Source organism: Aquarana catesbeiana, linkage group LG02, assembly GCF_042186555.1.
Source record: "Aquarana catesbeiana isolate 2022-GZ linkage group LG02, ASM4218655v1, whole genome shotgun sequence".
NCBI lineage: Eukaryota > Metazoa > Chordata > Amphibia > Anura > Ranidae > Aquarana > Aquarana catesbeiana.
In genome coordinates, this window is record NC_133325.1 from 317,130,761 (window position 1) to 317,154,717 (window position 23,957).

Sequence of the window (23,957 nt, forward strand, 5' to 3'; positions counted from 1 at the left end):
TATCACACTTTTGAAGGTCCTGGAGTGCCAGGACAATGAAATTGCCCACAAAATGACCCCATTTTGGAAAGCAAACACCCCAATGTATAATCTATGAAGCATAATGAGTCTTTTGAATGGTTCATTTTTTTCCCAAAATTTTTGGAAAATGTGGAAAAAAAATGAAAATGCATTTTTTTTTACACAAAGTTGTCAATTAATAAGATATTTCTAACACGTAGCATGTATATAGCAAAAATTGCACCCCAAAACAGATTCTGCTACTCATCCTGAGTATGGCGATACCACATGTGTGAGACTTTTACACAGCCTGGCCACATACAGAGGCCCAACACTGAAGTAGTACCTTCAGGCGTTCTAGGAGCATAAAATACACATCTCATTTCATTCCTACCTATCACACTTTTGAAGGTCCTTGAGCTCCAGGACAGTGGAATTACACACAAAATGACCCCATTTTGGAAAGCAAACACCTCAACGTATATTCTATAAGGGATGGGCTGCAGATAGGTACTCAGGTACTCTGATGGGCTGGTGACAGGTACTCAGTTACTCTGATGGGCTGGTGACAGGTACTCGGGTACTCTGATGGGCTGGTGACAGGTACTCGGGTACTCTGATGGGCTGGTGATAGGTACTCAGTTACTCTGATGGGCTGGTGACAGGTATTCGGGTACTCCGATGGCCTGGTGACAGGTACTCAGGTACTCAGATGGACTATGACAGGTACTCAGGTACTCAGATGGACTGTAATGTAATTTATCACTTTAATAATTAACGTGAGAGTTCCCCTTTAAAGGTAGTCACTGGAATCACTAAATTAATGATATTGAAGGAGTAACAGAAAGGGTCCTCACAATGGAGATATCCAGGATCTTCGGCTAGCCTGGCATTGGTGCACTTGGTGTCCTGTTGAGCAGGATAAACAAAGGGGTACTTGAAAGTATCCTGGTAGGCAAAAATGAGACGTAGGATGCTAGCAGTATTCTGATAGGCAAAGTGGAATGTATTGACTGTTCAGCAGGGTGCAAGTGTTCCTACAAATGTGGGCACTGGTAAGACAATGTTGCCTGACTACCGTGTCTTCAAAGATGGCAAAACGTTGGGATCCCTCTCAGATGGGATGTCCATCACAGTCCAACTCCTGGAACCGTGGCAGGATCAGCACATTGACCTGTGGAGCTGTGTCAGGATCAACACACTGACCTCTGGAACTGCAGCTAGATCCCCTCTGTGGGTAACAGCAGCCCCTCAGATCATGTCTGTGTCTCTCTCACTCCCTTACCAACTGACTTTTACCTCAGGACACAAAATGGAGTATTTTTCTTTCCTGTCAGTAAAGTCTGCTGGGTTTTGTATTTCTCCCTGTATACCAGTCTATGGGGCCATTTTGTGTGAGAACTGCATGTCCCAGAATCCATTGCACCTGCAGTTCAGTACAGTCTCTCCCATTGGTTGTTGTAACTGTTTCTTTAATTGGTTTTCTTCTTCCGGCCAATAGGGGCACAAGAGAAGCTGCTGAATGCACAGCTCTGTGTGTGTCAGCTCACATTACATTACTCAGTCAGTGAAAACAGGAAGAAGGGGGGGCTAAAAAAGGTCCTGCAAACATGACAGCCAGCTCTCTCCCCTCTTTCATGCTGGAAAGCCCATGTACATGCAGTCAACTGTGTTATTGTACTTGCAGCCCATCTGTGTTAATGTAAGTCTTTGGCTGCAATACCTGCTACACAAGGATGGATAGAACTATTACTGGTTGACATAGAGATGGATAAGTATCATGGATATGCAGTATGTCTGTCTGTCAGATTACCTCTCCATATGTTCAGCTTAAGAGGCCAGCCACTCTCACCTGGCTGCTTAAATAATCTCTCCTCAATGCATGGCTCCACCCCAGCCCCTATCAGGGAACTCTATATTAACATGTGCAGTGCAAGCCAGTCCTGCTGATCAATATTGTGTGTTTGGCTTACGTGTGCTACTTGCTGTTTGTTCTACGTCTGATTCCAGTTATTAATCTTGGCTTGTTCTTGACTATCCTTACCTGCTTGTTGCCCCAACCTTTGGCTATCTCCTGACTGTCCTTTGTTGTCACAGTCTGCTGCTTCCTCTCCACCTCCCTGTAGTTTACCATGACTGTGAGCTGGGAGGCCCTAGGGGTTGTGACCTGGAGCCAGACTGCAGCTAAATCCATCCCCACCACTAGGGGCCTCTGGTAAACACCCGCTGGCTCTTAGATTCCGCGCTCTGGGAAATCTCATGCTCTAGCTCCCAGTGTCATCCGTGTTGGTACTACAGAGTACCTGCTCTCCTGTATCACCTAGAGCTCCATCCACAGCAGTCAGCCGTAGGGTCCACTACCTTGCAGTGCATTCCAGACCCCAATGGGATTCATCTGTCACCTGGACTCAGGTGACCTGACAGTTTGATCAGCCAGACATGCCGCTACCCGCAGATGATCCATTGCAGGGCATAGTCCGCAGGCTTGAGAGCCAGGAATTGAATCAGACTCAGGTGATGCGATTCCTCCAGGATCTGGCTTCCCGCTTTGAGCAGCTTCAGTCCTCCTTGGGAACCCTGAGTCAGTAACCTCCAGTACAATTGGCTGCACCTATTCAGGTCACAGTCACAGCCTTACAGTCACTACAACTGCAAGCTCCATCCCATTTCTCTGGGGACTCCAAGGCCTGCAGGGGGTTCCTCAGCCAATGCATCATTCATTTTGAGCTCCAGCCTCAAAACTTCTTGTCTGATTGGGCAAAGGTAGCCTATATTATCTCTCTCTTCTCCGTTGAAGCTTTAGCCTGGGCTGCCCCCCCCTGTGGGAGAAGAATGATCCTGTGGTTTCCAGCCTGTCCGACTTCTTGAAGCTTTCGAAACATCTTCGAGGAGCCGGCTCGGGTTTCTTCAGCGGCCAGTCCCTTTTATGTCAAGAATCTTTTTCAGTGGGACAATATGCTCTTCAGTTTCGTATCCTCACAGCTGAGTTGAGCTAGAACAATGAGGTCCTGGTTGCAACCTTTTTACATGGCCTCTCTCTCCCAGGGGGCCCTATCCACTTCCAGACACTGCCTATTAAGATGTCTGTAGGGATACCAGGATACCGGGAGTGGATATCCTTCCTAGTTCTACCCAAGACCTCTGCCCCCATTGTATTGGGCCTTCCTTGGCTACAGATCCACTCTCCACATGTCCCTTATGTTTCTTGTCCTGCCTTCCCAAGGTGGCCCCGAAGGAGAGACTTCTGATTGCTACCACATCTGTATTTTCTGATCTTCCCGCTGCATACAGCGATTACAGGGATGTGTTCTGTAAGAAATCAGCTGAGGTGCTTCCTCCTCACAGGTCTTTTGACTGCGCTATTGACCTTGTCCCTAGAGCAACTCTGCCCAGGGGTCAACTTACCCTCTGTCCATCCCAGAGACCCAGACCATGTCAGAGTATGTCGTCGAGAATCTAGAGAGAGATTTCATCCAGAAATCCTCATCGCCTTCAGGAGCTGGGTTCTTTTTCATTACCAAAAAGGATGGTACCTTGAGACCCTACATCAACTATCGAGGTTTAAACATGGTGACTATCAAAAATCGATACGCCTTACCCTTAATATCTGAGCTATTCGACAGGTTGAAGGGTGCCTCCATTTTCACCAAGTTGGATTTCAGAGGTGCATATAATCTGATTCGGATATGGGAAGGTGATGAATGGAAAACTACGTTTAACACTAGAGACGGGCATTACGAATACCTGGTTATGCCTTTTGGTTTGTGTAGTGCCCCAGCTGTGTTCCAAAACTTTGTCAATAAAATCTTCAGGGATCTGCTGTACCAGTTTGTTGTCATCTATCTGGATGACATTCTCATCTTTTCGGAAAATCTGCTTGCCCACAGAAACCATGTCTGCACTGTACTTCAGCGCCTTAAAGAGAATAATTTGTATGCCAAGCTTGAGAAATGTTCTTTTGAATGTTCTGAGATCCTGTTTCTGGGATGCTTTGTCTCGAGTTTGTGTCTTCATATGGATCCTGAAAAGGTCTTGGCCATTACCAACTGGCCTCTTCCTTCTAGCCTCAAGGCCATACAGCACTTTCTTGGGTTTACAACTTATTATAGGCAGTTCATAAGGAATTACTCTTCCATTGCTGCTCCTATTATCGCTTTGACCAAGAAGGGTGCGAATGCCAAGGACAGGCCTCCTGAAGCTGTCCCTGCATTTCATGACCTGAAACAGGCTTTTATTTCTGGACCTCTCTTGAGGAGATCTAATCCTGGGGATCCATTTTTATTGAAATGGATGCTTGTTCAATGGGGGTGGGAGCTGTGCTTCTTCAATCCTTCAATCCTTTGAAAAATGTTCTCAGGCAGAGAGAAATTATGCTATTGATGATCGGGAACTTCTTGCAATTAAATTAGCGTTAGAGGAGTGGCGTCATCTCTTGGAGGGTTTCCCTCACTCCATAACGATTTTTACTGATCACAAGAATCGACAATACCTACAGAATGCTTAACGTCTGAATCCCAGACAGGCCAGGTGGAGTCTTTTCTTTTCCAGTTTTAATTTCATGATTACATACAAACCTGGTCCCTGCAATGGTCCGGCTGATGCACTCTCTAGGTCATTTGACACTTTGGACGAGGAGTCCACCCCTGAACGTGAGCCGATCATTCCAACCTCATGCATTGCTGCCCATTCTACCACCCTGGAGTCAAAAATTCCTCCTGGCAAGACCTTCATCCCTACTAAGCTAAGAGCTAAGATCCTTCATTGGAGACATGATTCCAAGGTGGCAGGTCATGCTGGGTTCCTCCAATCCTTCCTGCTCATCAGTCGTCACTACTGGTGGCCTAATCTCTGCTCGGATGTCAAAGACTACGGAAAGTCATGTCTGTGCTCTAAATCCTCTACACAAGCTCCTGCTGGTCTTCTCATGCCCTTGCCCATTCCTAAGGAGTCCTGGTCTCACATTGCCATGGATTTTATTACTGATCTCCAACTGTCAGAGCATAATACGGTCATTTGGGTGGTAATCGATCGGTTCTCCAAGATGGCTCATTTTGTTCCTCTTCCTGGTCTTCCTTCTTCTTACATCTCATTTTTGTAGAGCCTTTTACAAATCCCTCAATATTAGGGATGAGCCGAACACCCCCCTGTTCGGTTCGCACCAGAACATGCGAACAGGAAAAAAGTTCGTTCGAACACGCGAACACCATTAAAGTCTATGGGACACGAACATGAATAATCAAAAGTGCTAATTTTAAAGGCTAATATGCAAGTTATTGTCATAAAAAGTGTTTGGGGACCTGGGTCCTGCCCCAGGGGACATAGATCAATGCAAAAAAAGTTTTAAAACCGGCCCTTTTTTCAGGAGCAGTGATTTTAATAATGCTTAAAGTCAAACAATAAAAGTGTAATATCCCTTTAAATTTCGTATCTGGGGGGTGTCTATAGTATGCCTGTAAAGGGGCGCATGTTTCCTGTGTTTAGAACAGTCTGACAGCAAAATGACATTTTGAAGGAAAAAACCCATTTAAAACTACCCGCGGCTATTGCATTGCCGACAATACACATAGAAGTTCATTGATAAAAACGGCATGGGAATTCCCCAAAGGGGAACCCCCGAACCAAAATTTTTTTTAAAAAATGACGTGGGAGTCCCCCTAAATTCCATACCAGGCCCTTCAGGTCTGGTATGGATATTAAGGGGAGCCCCGAACCAAAATTAAAAAAAAAAAATGACGTGGGGTTCCCCCTAAATTCCATACCAGACCCTTCAGGTCTGGTATGGATTTTAAGGGGAACCCCGCGCCAAAAAAAAAAAAACGGCATGGGGTCCCCCCAAAAATCCATACCAGACCCTTATCCGAGCACGCAACCTGGCAGGCCGCAGGAAAAGAGGGGGGGACGAGAGTACGGCCCCCCCTCCTGAACTGTACCAGGCCACATGCCGTCAACATTGGGAGGGTGCTTTGGGGTAGCCCCCCAAAACACCTTGTCCCCATGTTGATGAGGACAAGGGCCTCATCCCCACAACCCTGGCCGGTGGTTGTGGGGGTCTGCGGGCAGGGGGTTTATCGGAATCTGGAAGCCCCCTTTAACAAGGGGACCCCCAGATCCTGCCCCCCCTGTGTGAAATGGTAAGGGGGTACTTACCTCTACCATTTCACTAAAAAACTGTCAAAAATGTTAAAAATGACAAGAGACAGTTTTTGACAATTCCTTTATTTAAAAGCTTCTTCTTTCTTCTATCTTCCTTCATCTTCTGGTTCTTCTGGTTCTTCTGGCTCTTCTGGTTCTTCCTCCGGCGTTCTCGTCCAGCATCTCCTCCGTGGCGTCTTCTATCTTCTTCTCCACGGGCCGCTCCGCACCCATGGCATGGGGGGGAGGCTCCCGCTCTTCTCTTCATCTTTTCTTCTCTTCTTCTCTTCTTCATTTTCTTCTCCGGGCCGCTCTGCACCCATGCTGGCATGGAGGGAGGCTCCCACTGTGTGACGGCGCTCCTCGTCTGACAGTTCTTAAATAACGGGGGGCGGGGCCACCCGGTGACCCCGCCCCCCTCTGACGCACGGTGACTTGATGGGACTTCCCTGTGACGTCACGGGGAATGCCACAGGGAAGTCCCGTCATGTCCCATGCGTCAGAGGGTCATTATTTAAGAACTGTCAGACGAGGAGTGCCGTCACACAGCGGGAGCCTCCCTCCATGCCAGCATGGGTGCAGAAAATAAAGAAGAGAAGAAGAGAGGAAAAGAAGAAGAGAAGAGTGGGAGCCTCCCCCCCATGCCATGGGCCCGAGGAGAAGAAGATAGAAGATGCCGCGGAGGAGATGCTGGACGAGAACGCCGGAGGAAGAACCAGAAGAGCCAGAAGAACCAGAAGATGAAGGAAGATAGAAGAAAGAAGAAGCATTTAAATAAAGGAATTGTCAAAAACTGTCTCTTGTCATTTTTAACATTTTTGACAGTTTTTTAGTGAAATGGTAGGGGTAAGTACCCCCTTACCATTTCACACAGGGGGGGGCGGAATATGGGGGTCCCCTTGTTAAAGGGGGCTTCCAGATTCCGATAAGCCCCCCGCCCGCAGACCCCCACAACCACCGGCCAGGGTTGTGGGGATGAGGCCCTTGTCCTCATCAACATGGGGACAAGGTGTTTTGGGGGGCTACCCCAAAGCACCCTCCCAATGTTGAGGGCATGTGGCCTGGTACGGTTCAGGAGGGGGGGCCGCACTCTCGTCCCCCCTCTTTTCCTGCGGCCTGCCAGGTTGCGTGCTCGGATAAGGGTCTGGTATGGATTTTTGGGGGGACCCCATGCAGTCTTTTTTTTTTTTTGGCGCGGGGTTCCCCTTAAAATCCATACCAGACCTGAAGGGTCTGGTATGGAATTTAGGGGGAACCCCACGTCATTTTTTTTTTTAAATTTTGGCCGGGGTTCCCCTTAATATCCATACCAGACCTGAAGGGCCTTTTATGGAATTTAGGGGAAATCCCACGTCATTTTTTTTTTTAATTTTTGTTCGGGGTTCCCCTTTGGGGAATTCCCATGCCGTTTTTATCAATGAACTTCTATGTGTATTGTCGGCAATGCAATAGCCGCGAGTAGTTTTAAATGGGTTTTTTCCTTCAAAATGTCATTTTGCTGTCAGACTGTTCTAAACACAGGAAACATGCGCCCCTTTACAGGCATACTATAGACACCCCCCAGGTACGAAATTTAAAGGGATATTACACTTTTATTGTTTGACTTTAAGCATTATTAAAATCACTGCTCCTGAAAAAACGGCCATTTTTAAAACTTTTTTTTGCATTGATCCATGTCCCCTGGGGCAGGACCCAGGTCCCCAAACACTTTTTATGACAATAACTTGCATATTAGCCTTTAAAATTAGCACTTTTGATTTCTCTCATAGACTTTTAAAGGGTGTTCCTCGGCATTCGAATTTGCCGCGAACACCCCAAATTGTTCGCTGTTCGGCAAACTTGCGAACAGCCAATGTTCGAGTCGAACATGAGTTCGACTCGAACTCGAAGCTCATCCCTACTCAATATTGTCTTGGATGTTTCCTCTTCTTACCACCCTCAATCTACTGGACAGACTAAAAGGGTTGATCAGGAGTTAGAGGTCTTTCTTTGCACCTTAGTCTCTGCTCATCATGACAATTGGTCCTCTCTACTCCCGTTGGCAGAATTCTTTCACAGTTTATGGAAAACACCCTCAACTCCCTCTTCCCATGACCTGTTCTCCAGATATTCCAGCTTTGGCTATGGCTCAGGAGTCTAAATTCTATTTGGGGTGACGTTCATGAATCCATCTGAGCAGCTGCTGACAAATTCAAAGGCTTTGCCAACCGCCACAGGCATAAACCGCCTTCTCTACAGCCAGGGGACAAAGTCTGGCTCTCCACCAGGAACATCAAGCTTCGAGTTCCTTTTCTGAAGTTTGCCCCAAGATTCATTGGTCCATACACTATAACTTCCAAACTGAATCCGGTTTGTTTCAAACTCCAGATTCCTAAAAGTCTCAAAATCTCTAAATCCTTCCATGTTGCCCTTCTGAAGCCTTTAGTCTTCAATAAGTTCTCTCGTCCTCTCCCTACTGTGGCCCCGGTCTCTGAGGATAATCAGGAGTATGAGGTTAGTCAAATTCTGGATTCACAGCTCTGTAGAGGCATTCTTCAGTACCTCATGCGTTGGAAAGGGTTTGGTCCTGAAGAGAGGTCTTGGATCACTGCATCTGACGTCTTTGCGCCTCGTCTGTTGAGGAGTTTTCATCTGAAGTTTACTCTAAGCCTGGGCCCAGGCGGGGGAGGGGGAGGCCTCGTAAGAGAGGGGGGATACTGTTATTGACATAGTATGTTTGTGTCAGGGGAACAGCAGAGTCAGAGCCTGTCAGTATCGGCGCTTTCCCATGCGCCTGCATGGTAGAGTTGCACATCAGCGTGTACCATTACACGATCGGCGGGTACGAACGCGTGTCCCGAACGGATTAGCTCACATGGGTGCACGACGCGGCGCATCAGCACGAACAGTGGGATGTCCCCCCGGCAGGCCTATTTAAAGACTGCTATGTCCTGTGTTTGTTGCTGGTTTGTCTTTTCAGCTCCTGTAACCTGTTCCTGAAACCTGTGTACCTGTGCCTGCCTGTTGTGACCCGGATCGACCCTGATCTCGCCTTGAACCTCTCCTGTGTTTGACCCGTGGCTAATCTTCTGGACTTCTCTACCTGCCTGATCACCCGTGTTTGACCCTCGGCCTGCTTTTGTACTTTGCTTCTGCCTTACTCCAATGTTTGATCTTCAGCCTGCTTGAATACCCGTGTTTGACCCTCGGCCTGCTCTTGGACTTTGCCTCTGCTTTATCCCAGTGTTGGAGCTTCAGCCTGATTACTTCTGCCCGTGTTTGACCCCCGGCCTGTTCTTGGACTTTTGCCTTTGTGTTTGACCCTCTGCATCCTCTACCGGCTCCAGTCTTCATCTCCAGACTCCTGCCTAGCCAGTTCCAGTGAGGTGTCAGCCACTCAGCATGGATTACTTCTCTACCTGAAGCTGCTCCCAGCTGCTCTGCTACCTGCTGCTGACCCGTGCTTCTTCGTGCCCAATACCCGCTGTGCCACTTCCAGAGGGTATCGTGTGCCCAGCTGCAAGGGGAGCCTCTCTCAGAAACTCGGCCTTGGTGAGTACCTGACAGTTTGGCTATCTTCTAACTATCCTTACCTGCTTGTTGCCCCGACATTTGGCTATCTTCTGACTAGGGATGGGCGAACGGTTAGGCCCGAGCATCATTTTGGGCATAATTTCGGGCTGAACTTTGGTTGTTATGCGGCGTTCACAGCAAATTCGAAAGCTGCGGAACACTGTTAAAGTCTATGGGACACTAACATGAAAAACCAAAAGTGCTAATTTTAAAGGCTTATATGCAAGTTATTGTCATAAAAAGTATTTGGGGACCTGGGTTCTGCCCCAGGTGACATGTATCAATGCAAACAAATTTTGTAAAATGGAAGTTTTTTTGGGAGCAGTGATTTTAATAATGCTTAAAGTGAAACAATAAAAATCTATAATCTATAGTATGCCTGTAAAGTGGCACAGTTTTCACGTGTTTAGAACAGTCCAGTACCGCAGCAAAATGGCATTTCTAAAGGAAAAAAGTCATTTAAAACTGAACGTGGCTGTAATGAATTGTTGGGTCCCCCCCAGTCCAACCCCCCATGGGTTCCCCCCCAGTCCATTACCAGGCCCTTTGTGTCTGGCATAGGCATGCACACAGGGTGTGCCGGGTGTGCCTGGGCACACCCTAATCGCCTCATGTGCATTAGCATTATCCAGGAGCAGCACCAGGTAGGTGGTTGGGGGTGCCAGTAGCCAGTGTAAATGCCCCCATTATATTAAAGTCTAGGTTCATCTTTAGGAACATTTTACACTCGTGTTTAGGGTGTACTGTAATATGCTCTCAATCAACTGTCTCCCACCATCAGAGCCCCCTTCCTGTGACAGCAGGTGGCGTTCATGTGTGTTTGAACTTTGGGGTGCACACCCTAATGCAATAGGCTGCGCACACCTATGGTGTCTGGTATGAGTATCAAGGGGAACCCCGAACCAAAAATTTTAAAAAATTGCGTGGGGGTTCCCTGAAAATTCATACCAGGTCCTTTAGGTCTGGTATGGAAATTAGGGGGGAATTTTAATAAAATGGAGTAGGGGCCCCCTAAAATCCATACCAGACCCTTATCTGAGCACGCAACCTGGCAGGCTGCAGGAAAAGAGGGGGGGACGAGAGAGCTTCCCCCCCTGAACCGCACCAGGCCACATGCCCTCAACATGGGGAGGGTGCTTTGGGATCTGACCCCAAAGCACCTTGTCCCCATGTTGATGGGGACAAGGGCCTCATCCCCACAACCCTTGTCCGGTGGTTGTGGGGGTATGCGGGCGGAATCTGGAAGCACCCTCCCCATGTTGAGGGCATGTGGTCTGGTACGGTTCAGGAGGGGGGGAGGGCAGATCTCTCGTCCCACCCCCACTTTTCCTGTGGCTTGGCAGGTTGGGTGCTTGGATACGTGTCTGGTATGGATTTTGGGGGTCTCTTTAAAATTTGAAGACTGGAGTAAGGTATGCTGTTGTTACATAGAAAATAATAAATAGCTAATTTATCTCTTTGTATGTTTAACTGTGATGTGACAGGTAACAATAAGCTCAACACCCACTGGAGTAAACAAACAAGTATTTTATTACACAATTACATCCAGCAACACAATCCTACATTAAAAGGTACTTTAAGACAGCACCAACTAGTAATCAGTATATGCCACATACCATTCCAATATAGATATGCAACTGCATACTATGTTAAAAGTTGCACATGGTCCACACTAAAGCACATTATACACTAACCAAAAATCAGCCAGTACAGCAGACCCAGACCCCTGCTTGCTCTTTTCCCCCTGGAGCAATCCAAAGGGCCGTGATCATATTTTTTATGTGTCTCTTTAAAAGTTTAAAACCTTTTCTTCTTTCTTTTTTTTTTTTTTTTTACACATGACTTTACTACTACATAGCCCACACATGATAACATATGATGACAGGATCTCTTTATTAAACATACAGCATCTTTTAGCCCCCTGGATGTTTGCTCTGTACTCCACTACAGATAACGGAACACAGATCATGTTCCATCAGCTGCTTCACTGGGCACTGATCCTTGACAGCGCTTGACCGGGAAGTGATCTCATGCACATCGCTTCCTAGTCTATGCACAGGGTGGCAGCCCCACAATTAGCCGTTCTTCTAAACGCCACATGCTGTGAATGCAGATGGGAAAGCGGAGCCTGGTAAACATAGTGGGGGGAGGGCACATCGGTTGTGGAAGTGATCACGCGGCATCAGAGCTGCTTGTATCACTTCTACAAACATGTTTGCAGCACAGTCCCAGTTCCATTTTAAAACTAGAACTGGGACTAAAGTGGTTAGTAAACTGGTGTATGTATTACTGGACTATGGAGCCCCGTTCTTTGTCTCTTCCATGCTGAGTACTATTGATCTTTGGAGACCATCAGTGGTTGATTTAATGGGGGCCTGACACGGCCATCCAGCAGAGATCTGTATAAAAACCATTAAGCACTGTCAGACCTCTGTAATTGTGGAGTCTAGCAATCTGGTAAACAGTTTGGTGTGCAGATGGAAGAGCACTGGATGGATTGGTTGCATGTAGGAGTTTTGCTTTTTGAAATTCTGCGTTATTCACCTACTTTTGGATTTATTTTTAAATGTATTACTTATGTATATGGAGCACTGTGTTTCACTTTGATGGTTAAGGTTATGTGATATACAAATACATATATATTAAAGTGCTCAAATTATCATGTGTGTACTATGAGACAGCTGCACTCACATTATTGGATACAAAAAACCAAAAAAAATACAGTGGGGACGGAAAGTATTCAGACCCCCTTAAATTTTTCACTCTTTGTTATATTGCAGCCATTTGCTAAAATCATTTGAGTTCATTTTTTTTCCTCATTAATGTACACACAGCACCCCATATTGACAGAAAAACACAGAACTGTTGACATTTTCGCAGATTTATTAAAAAAGAAAAACTGAAATATCACATGGTCCTAAGTATTCAGACCCTTTGCTGTGACACTCATATATTTAACTCAGGTGCTATCCATTTCTTCTGATCATCCTTGAGATGGTTCTACACTTTCATTTGAGTCCAGCTGTGTTTGATTATACTGATCGGACTTGATTAGGAAAGCCACACACCTGTCTATATAAGACCTTACAGCTCACAGTGCATGTCAGAGCAAATGAGAATCAGAAGGTCAAAGGAACTGCCTGAAGAGCTCAGAGACAGAATTGTGGTAAGGCACAGATCTGGCCAAGGTTACAAAAAAATTCTGCTGCACTTAAGGTTCCTAAGAGCACAGTGGCCTCCATATTCCTTAAATGGAAGACATTTGGGACGACCAGAACCCTTCCTCAAGCTGGCCGTCCAGCCAAACTGAGCTATCGGCAGGGCTGAATTAATGTAGGGGCTATTGGAGCTGCAGCTCCAGGCCCCTACCTTAATATAGGCCCAGCCACCCAAAAAGGACAGACTGCTCATGGAAAGCAATGGGCCAACAGGAAGAGATCTCCCCTGATGGGCCCTGCTGTGATATTTCAGTTTTTCTTTTTTAATAAATCTGCAAAAATGTCAACAATTCTGTGTTTTTCTGTCAATATGGGGTGCTGTGTGTACATTAATGAGGAAAAAAATGAACTTAAGTGATTTTAGCAAATGGCTGCAATACAACAAAGAGTGAAAAATTTAAGGGGGTCTGAATATTTTCCATCCCCACTGTATGTTTTTTTGTTTTTTTGTATCCAATAATGTGAGTGCAGCTGTCTCATAGTACACACATGATAATTTGAGCACTTTAATGTATTTTTTGTTTTATTGGTTTATGTGTTTTTACATAAACCAATGTAGCAATGTAGTCCTTTAAATGTGAAATTTAAAAAATGCGGACAAATTACCTGGGGTTTCCCTTAATATTCTAACCAGACCCATATCCAGGCATGCAGCCTGGGTGGCCAGGAAAGGGAGGGCATTGAATGTGCGGCCCCTGTTCTTGTACTATCCCAGACCATGGACATTTCTACATTGGAGGTACCTAGCAAAGGGGAGGTGGCAAAGCCGGGGTGCGGGGTCACAAATGTTACTGCTATAGTAGTTCCAAAGCTCTATTGCAACCTGATTCAAATGAATAATGGAGGCCTGCCCACCCATAGTAAAAAGTATTTAGGAAGCAATCAAGTCAAAGAGTTGCTCTGCTATCTAATTTTGGAATTTCTTGAAAGCCACTGGCCTGAGCTTCTGCTACCCGAACCTTCAGAGGGAGCCAAGTTGATTCCCAGAGACTGGAATCAGTTGCAACTCCATAATGGACTGAATTACAGAAGGACATCACTGATGATCATGAGGAAAAGTGGCAGCTGTTCCTTTATGATAATCACAGAAGTAATAGTAGATAGGAAGTAGATTCCGAAGATAATAGCACATCCAGTATCAATTAATTAGCAGCATTTTAAGCCCAAACGCCACCATTCTAGGAGGTACTGGAAGCAGATTAGACCCATTACATATCCTAGGTGAAATAGCTATCCGATACCCATAATTTTTGTAGTCATTAAAAGATAATTAAGTGCTGGACAATAATATGCAAGGTAAAAGATAGTAACCTATGAGTATTTAAAGATATTATTACTTATAGAAAACTGTATCTATGGGAGGGCAGCTGCATGATCATAAACCAGTGGCCCCCCAAAGGCCACACCTCTGACCTCTTGATTGTTCAGATCATTTCTGTCAACACCCTCCTCATTGACCAGAAAAGAGGGGCTGCATCAGCTGTCTAGAGCTTTCCTTTCACATCAAAGAACATCAAGATCTATGACAGTCACTGATCTTATGCTCACTGTTTGGACTCTGCTGAACACACAGAACCAGGACTTTTTTAAGTATTTTTATTCTTAAAAACTTTTTGTTTTGCTATTGCATTATCACCTCTTTTTTTCTTTGTAATGCTCTTTTTATGCACATATTTTGTTTGCGCCGATTTACCTTTTCTATGAATAAACAATATTCTGAAAGTGTTAATATTGTCTTTAGTGCACTAATGCAGGACTTAAAGAATCCCGATCTCTTTGAAGAGCACTACTGTACTACATTGTAATTCTCCGGATTTACCTGCCTGTGGTGACAGTGTGTATTAGAGACATTTGTTTTAAGTCATAGATGTAATTGCTACTATTGTGAATGGTTGATAGGCCGAACCCTGTCTGGTAGCTTTGTGATAAATCACTCTAGATCACCCTCAGTCTGCTGGCACTTAGATTGTGGTCCTGCAAGCTGGAAAATCTTTCTGCAGGGTAAAGCTAAGAGTGGCATTGTCGAGTACCAGTGACAGCGCGTAGCATGGCGAAGATGTCAGGGCTCTGATGCTGCATCTGTCACATTAATTAACTGTGCTTTCAGCCTGATATAAGCAAACAAGGGACATCCTGGTAGTCACTGACCACTCCACCCGATATGCAATAGCTTTCCTAGCCAAAGTCCTGTGGAAAAATTCTTTATCCATTAAGGGCTACCCCTGAAGATTCACTCAGACTAGGACAGAGGCAAACTCATCAAAGAGCTATAGTACACATTTGGAAACCCACAGCCTGGACAATTTAAAGGCTCAATTCACCTTTAAAAAAAGTATAAACCTACATATTTTTGCAGGAAAAAAGTACATTAGAACATTTATTATTTTTTCCCACAGGAGCCTTCAAAGCATTGCACCTGCAATCAGTTTATCATGGGTGCAATGCCAAGCTCCTGCAGGATACATTCCTTAGCTTTCTACCTGTACCTTTTGTAAAGAGGCGAGCCCGTGCCACTGTTTTTGTTTTGCAGTTTGAGCCAGGTTTTGCAGAAAACTGGCACACTAATCAGACAGGTGTGTGCTGGAGTTATTTTGGAGCTGAGATTAGATGTCAGTGGCCCCACCCTCCTGAGGGAGTCAATCTATGAAAGGGAGCTGTTAGGAGCACGTTGCTCTGTACTGTCCATGCTGGGACAGTGAAAGTTTGAGTCTGTGTGGATGTAGCAGCAGGGAGCTGCAGAAGAGACAGTCAGAGCTGAGGAAGGTTCAGCGTTTGGTGCATGAGCACTAGGACTGTGTGTTTGACAGTCTGGAGGACCACGGCAGAAAGCTTAAGCAGGGATACTGCAAAGAAGAGCCACAAGGCTGAGTACTCTTTGGTTATCACATTGATGGTGAGAACCCATGCGATGCAAACTACTTTATTGTGAACTTTTGCTTTGTTTTACAAAAAAGTTGGCAGAAAAAGCCCTAAAACTGACTTTTGGAGTGGAGTAAACTCACTGTTTGGTGCTACCAATGAGCTAAAATACCCCAAAGCATCACACTTTGTACAGCAATTGAAAGTTTGGACTTGTAATTCACATTCACAGGGATCTGTGAATGAATTATGAGGCTTTGCGGGCAAATTTTAAGTATAACAGCAGCAGTGGGGGTAAAGAACGCCCACCCATTTTCATGGGGCGGTGCTCAGGAAAGCAGGGAGGGATGCTGAAATATGTTACACCCTAAATACGGGTGTAACATGTTCTAAAGGTGAACTTATTGTTTAACTGCTGGAAACATTCAGGACTATAAGGAAACACATTTCAGTAAACATATCAATTGTATACATCATGCATGATGTGACAGTATATTCAACTTGCATGCTTGTGTTTAGAAGAGAAACTTTGTTAGAAGTGAATCTGGTCTTTGGTACGCATCCCACAAAGGTTGCATTGACAGACTTTCAAAAAAATGTAGACTGCTTATGATATGAGAAGGCTCAGACTGCCTCTGACACCTGAAGGCAGTGGAACAAAAGAAAATATAATCTGAGAGTGCAAATTCATGATCTAAAACCAGGTGACAGAGTGGTACAGAGTAAACTAGGTCCTCATGGGATGCAGAGTTTAGCTGACCTGTGGAGCTTGTGGCCATACATTGTTTCTTTTATCAGTTACCTGGCCTTCCTGTTTATAAGATTCATCAAGACAGGAAGACAGGGCCCTTGAAGACTAGGTACTACAACCACCTCCACCAAATACTGAGTGGAGCAGTGCAGATGTGGACCCAGGCTGAGTCACCTCCAACTGGTTCACCCCCCTAAAAAAAGCTACAGTGACTCAGTCAAAGTAACACCTTCCTAAAGAGGAAAAGGAAGATGACTGCAAGGAAGATTTAGATTCAGGACAGCTTTGGCAGTCTGGACCCTCTCTTGCCACTTCATCCAGAAGTAGTGATACCTTCCCAACCTGGAGAAGAAATGGAGTCTCAAGTTCTAGGGGAGACCTTCTAATCTTCCCAAAGTCATAATGGAACCATGCCTAGAGAAACATCTGAACCCAGAGAACAAAGAATCAAGCAACAGATTTGACCTCCCATGAGACTGACATATGACTCTAAGGGAATACGTTTTAAAGAGGCTATCACCACAGCGCACAGATTTGATGGATTACATCAGGGACAGACTGCAGCCAGGAAGACATCCATCGGACATCAGAGTAATAGGCGATCTTTCGGACTCCCATTTGTGTGTTAAACATTGTTTAAACCTGTTTAGGGACACTAATGCTTATGGCAGAGCTTTTTTTTTAAATGGTACCACCCTATCACTATCTCTTTCACTGTCAGTTGTTGGGACCCTTGTTGAAGATACCCTTGATGATTACAAATAGCTCCACTTGAAGGTTGAGAACTCCACAGTTGCACTTAAAGTGCCGCACAGCGGGCAGACTTTACTCATGTGCAAATGATTAGTTGAGGTCTAGAAAACTGCAGTCAGGCTCCATAGTCAGCCTTATCCCTCAAAACGGGGAATACTTGCTGCTAATGATTGTTGTTTGCTATCACTTGCAGAATCATTCTTTACTCTTCCAGTGCATTCCGGGCAAGGTCTTTCGGTAAAGAGATTGAACACCAGCCCTATTCATCTTGCTTTGTTGCTGTTATTGAATCACTGCATTTAATATTGTGTACCCTTTCTTCAAGACTTGTTGCTGTTTTAGCTATGGGGGCTAGGGTGGCACATGCTAGGGTGACACATGTTGGGGTTCTACAGCAAACTGCTTTGCAAAACACCGAACAGATTGCAGGTGACCTTGTTTCTTCATTCCGCTCTCCTTCATCTCTGTAACATGCACTCTCTAACTCTCATTTTCACAGTTGTGTCCTTCACCCCGCTTCTCCTCTCCACAATCTATATATATCATCCTCATTCCTGTCTTTTTCCTATTACTAAAAAAGAAAAAAAAAATTGTGCATAGAGAACAAAATAAGCAGCCAACACGTCGCTAGACATACAGTGTAAAATAGAAATAAAAACAAAAGTGTGGCGCTAAGTGAGCAAGTGAATAGCGTGTGAACTTAAAAGGGTAAAATAGGTAATGCTAAATTATATGTGAACAAAACCAAAACATAAAAGTCCAAAGTGAATAATAAATATCTATGGAAGGTCCATTAGAGTTCAGAATAAAGTGAAAGTGAAAGGTCTTTCTTGGATAATCCAGGATGAATCTTGAAAATATAGTCAAAATGGTAAAGTGTTCACGCTTACCAGATTTGATGGACACACGTACCGTATAGTCTGTGGATCAAACAGGTACACTTGAGGGAATTACCTCAAACAGGAGCTCCCACCACTTGAAAAACGATAAGAAGGGCCCCACCCAATGTTGAATGAGGATGATCCATGATAGACTCCAAAACATGTGATGAATCACATCAAATGGTGTGCATGGAAAACAAAAGATCAGCACATAGTATGATACTGTTTGATGTTTAATGGTAAAAAAGGGGGGTTACACTTACAGCAAATCTGATAAAACAAGCATCTAATTAAAATGGATTATAGGCAACGATTCCAAGAGTGTCACCCGATACATTTGGTCCTATTGGACATCATCCTGGGGTATGAGGCTCATGTGTCATCGTTGCAGTATATATAACTATATCAGCCAATAAAAATTCTTTTTAAAAATCTGACAATGGGGACACCTGAACATCAATCAAAATTATTTCAAGATGGCGCCGGCGCGTGTTCCACGCCTCATTCTCAAACATCACAAGGAATGGACAAGAGAAAGGATATGACATAATGTGGTCCAAGCCTCGCTCTGAACCGAGACACGTCCGCAAAAGAAGGAGAATATGACACGCTAGAAACCAAGTCTCATTCTAATGGCACCTGCTTGCGTTCCACGCCTCACCTTCAAACATCACAAGGAATTGATGAGAGAATGGATATGACATAATGCGGTCTAAGCCTCACTCTCAATCATCACAAGGAATGGATGAGAGAGAGAATATGTCCTAATGTGGTCCAAGCCTCGTTCTGAACCGAGACACGTCCACATAAGAAGAAGGATATGACACGCTAGAAACCAAGTCTCATTCTGGGACTAGACGCTTCCACATGAATTCCAGTGTGCCACTATCCAAGCCTCAATATGAGTAGAGATTCATCAGCGCCAAAGGGAAGTGAAACATATGAAACATGGTGCGGTCCATGCCTCAATCTGAACGGAGAGATGGTCGGCACAACAACAGAGCACCATACACTTCCTGGTGACCTTTCTGAATTCAAAGAGCAGGAACACCGTGATCTACTCTATATTTTAAATAAATGGAAATTAAAAATGTAATGGTAAATTGCATATATAATCCATAACTGATTAAAATGATTAAAAACTGTATTCCAAATACACAATATGATGTAAAATAACTAACAATATATTCTGTAGTGACAAACACATAATAATATATGGTAAATATGAAACGCTTCATAATAAAAAGAGGTGCCACCAAAATTTCATAGAATAGATCTTATAAAATAAGTCAATGTCAAGTGGGAATCGAGCCCTATTGATAAAGGCATTGATATCCCACTCGACATTTATTCCAAAGGGAAAAAAAGACTTAAGGACGTATAGCCAATAAGTGTCTGATTGTGATATGCCTCGCTTTACAGAGCCCCCACGCCAAGGTGGGACATAGCGGTCTATAGCCAAAAACAGTGTGCCGGTGGGATCTCTATGGTGAAAGCGAGCATAGTGTTTAACAATACTACATTGGTGGTAGCACACGTGATAAATGGCTTAATCGGATAAGACTTATGAGTAACATTGTGAAAGAGTCTTTTTCTTCCTCCCTTGGATGTTGTGAAGACATACATTACATTTCTTGCATGGATAATAACCTGTCAGGTTATGAAAGAATGTAGGAGGGTGGATTTATAATGTTAGGGGCGATTTTCATTTGGAGTGATGGGGCGCCTCTATAAATCAGCTTTATCAGGCAATAATGGCCTTATAACATGATCGTTCTTCAAAACTCTCCAGTGCTTATTAATAATATGTTTGATCTCACGATGTTGAATTGAGAAAGACGTAAACAGGGACCATTTAGGGTCTCTCATTTTGTCACTTCTCTGGTAAGAATTGTTCTGAAGTAATTTACCTCGATCCAGCTCACATATTTTACGAATTTCCAAATCAAGGTCGGGTAAGGAGCAACCTTTCTCTATAAATGTATTTTTAACTATGATTGCCTGCCTTTCAAAGTCATGAAGGTTGATACAATTACGACATAGCCTTAAAAATTGGCTGCGCGGAACAGAACGCACCCAATTCTGATGGTGACAGCTGTCAACAGGAATGTATGAGTTCCTGTCTGTAGGTTTTTGTGTACTAGTGACCAATTTATCATGTACCACCTTGATAATCAGATCTAGAAAGTGACTCTCTGAAAGGCGGGTCTCAAAGGACAGCATGATGCCTCTACTGTTGTCATTGAGAGCAGTCATGTACAAATGGAGAGAGTCAGGACTACCATTCCATAGGAGGAGGATATCGTCTATATAACAAGCCCAATGGACCACCTCAGTTCTCCTGTGGGCATAGATGACATCCTCCTCCCATTTGGCCATAAATAGATTGGCCAAGCCGGGGGCATATTTAGCCCCCATAGCCACGCCTTTTTCTTGTAAATAAAAACATCCATTAAACCAAAAATAATTGTGACTGGTAGCAAAAGTTAGAAGGTTAAAAGGATAAATTTTTTTGCTTGTAAGGTACTGATGAATCTTGAGCAAGATAATGTTGAACTGCCTCGAAACCTAGTTGATGGGAAATACAGGTGTAAAGGGAAGCCACATCAGCAGTGAGCAATAGGCAACCCTCGGGTGCCACGATGTTATCTAGAAGTTGGATAGTATCCTTGGTATCTTTAAGTAGGAAAGCATTGATTTAACCAACAGTTATAAGTAAAAGTCAATGTATCTTCCTATTCTAGATGTAACTAAATCTATCCCACTGATAATGGGACTTCCAGGAGGGTTTGTTAGGCTCTTGTGAATCTTAGGAAGGTAGTAGATTGTATAAATCCGAGGGGCTAATGGGACCAAGTAAATATTCTCTTTCTTGTCTAAAATAGAGTCATGAAAGCCTTGTTTGACAATGCCCTCCAAATCTCTTTTAAATCTATTAGTTGGATCGCAGGATAGTGTACTATAAGTTTCATGGTCATTTCAATTTTTTAGCATTTCGCTTTCATAGTCACATTTATCTAAAATGACAATACCGGCGCCTTTGTCAGCTGGGCGGATCACCAAATTCTTTCTTTTACATAATTTTTTCAAGGCCAATTTTGACAGATGGGTTATTATGGGGTCTTTTTAGTGTCAACCTATCAAGATCCTTAAAAATAAGATCTTTAAAAACATTAATAGAGTGAGAAACTGGTACGGGGGGTTAAACAGGGAAGGCTTGGACAGTCCAGAATGGATATATCCGGATGAATCCACCCTAGCACGTTCCGTCATTGGATTAAGTAAATATCTTTGAATATTCAATTTACAGATATACTTATGAATATTGATAAAGGTATGGAATTTGTCAAGCCTTTTTGGGGGGACATATTTCAGACCTTTCTCTAGAGTAATAATTTCCTCCTTGGTAAGTGTGGTTTTATTGAGATTAAACATCCCAGATCCAACTATGTTCTCTCCAGTTTCCTTTTGATGTGCCCCCTTCCTCTCCTCTGGTACCTCTCCTGAATTGGGACCTCTTTTTTGACTTTGATTTGGTCCTACCCTGGGAAAACCCTAATTATTCCATGGGTTCAGATTTTCAAGATTATAATTATATGGTGAATGATCATATTGATCACAATCATTCTCCATACATGGATAGGAATTATGATGTTGGTTATCTTTCCAGAAGGGAGAGAATCTATTGGAAGTATAGACAGTATACCTTCCTTGTTGATAGTGGGACTGATCAGGTCTCCTATCATAGCCTTAGCTAGAATCCTGAGTGGGCCTATCCCTCTTTTGATAGAACTGGCCATGACTGGACCTGTGTGGGGACCTGGGAGGTGGTCTACTGTATTGATTAGGTGGTCGATTGTCATATTGATTGGAGCCATAATGATAATGTCTAGGGCATATATTCTCCATATATGGATAGGAATTATGATGTTGGTTATCTTTCCACAAGGGAGAGAATATATTGGAAGTAGAGACAGTATACCTTCCTTGTTGATAGTGGGACTGATCAGGTCTCCTATCATAGCCTTATCTAGAATCCTGAGTGGGCCTATCCCTCTTTTGATAGAACTGGCCATGACTGGACCTGTGTGGGGACCTGGGAGGTGGTCTACTGTATTGATTAGGTGGCCGATTGTCATATTGATTGGAGCCATAATGATAATGTCTAGGGCTTGTATTGTAACTATCATCCCTAGTCTATTTATAGGGGCCCCTCCAATTTGATCTGTAATTATTTGGAGTTCTAACATTAGGTCCCTTCCTGTTTAAATTATGGTGACTCAGAGTTCTCATACTGGGACGTCTACCTCTCTGTGGTGGCACATTGCGTGATTGTGGTCTACCAGATCTCTGTGGTTGAGGGACTCTTTCAAGGGCAGTTCTAGGTTGAACTCTGGCTTCATTGGGAGGCGGAATGACACCGGTAGCCATATCCGTAGCATTCCCATCTCCCAATTGTTGCCACCTGAAAACTGATTCAGATTTATAATCACCCACATTTCTGATATACTTTTTCTTGTTCCTCTGATCTCGCTCTTCTTTCTACAAATAGTTTTTTTTAAATTAGATAAGAGAGAGATATTCAGAGGAATCTTTGAGTGGTGTTAATTTATCTTTCAGGGTCTTAATCTCGTTGAAAAGTGAATGCAACCTTTCCCTCTTTTTTTCTACTAAAAAAACCAAAAATTTGATTCCTGCTTCATTAAAGTATTTGAACTAGGGGCCTAATTGTGAGTCGCCTTTTTGGGGATTAACATCCCGCCAAAGGCTCCTAGGGACCAATTTTTCAGAAATGTATTGTTCTAGGTAGGCTATGTCCCATTCAGTATGTAGCTCTGAAACCATTAGGTTTTTTAAGCGCAAAAACATGCCACCTATCTCAGATTCCTCAGTGCCTGTCAAAACAAACACTCCCTCCCATCTGAGAATGCTTTAGTGGATCTGTAATCAAAAACATCCATATTGAAAGATGTAAAACTATATATAAATATTGCAAAAACAATAAACTCAGTGCAGCAATAAAACAGTCTAAAAAAATTGTGCATAGAGAACAAAATAAGCAGCCAACACGTCACTAGACATACAGTGCAAAATAGAAATAAAAAACAAAAGTGTGGCGCTAAGTGAGCAAGTGAATAGCATGTGAACCTGGAAGGGTAAAATAGGCAATGCAAAATTGAATGTGAAAACCAAAACATAAAAGTCCATAGTGAATAATAAACATCTATGGAAGGTCCATTAGAGTTCAGAATAAACTGAAAGTGAAAAGTCTTTCTTGGATTTTCCGTTTTACTGCACTCATCACCTCCTCCCAATTTTAATCTCGCATGCTAATAAAACACCAAGAATGCTGAGGCATGTCATATAAATTACTGTAACATATCACCTCCCTCACACTTCTGCTTCTCTTAACCTCTAGAGATATATACCCAAACCCTGGGCCTCCATCATTTACCTGTGTCTAAGGCACCCATTACCCTGCACTCTCTGGTAGCAGCTGCAATCCACAAAATTTAGTTTCCGTTCCTCTTCTTTACAAAACCATTCTCCCCTTCTCCTGTGCCCTTTGGAACACCTGCTTTGTCCAAAACTAATTCACCTCTGCCCACGACCTTTGTCACTAACGCCTTTAAATGTACTTGCTGTTACCAAAACCTAACTTTATAAATATGACACTGCTTCTCCTACTTCCCTCTCCTATATAGCAGAATGACGGCAGGAAAGTGGTTTAATTATCCTGACTGGGTGTCATATGACGTCCAGCAGGATAAGCCACAATTGCGCGCCCGCGGGGGCAGGCATCGTGGCGAT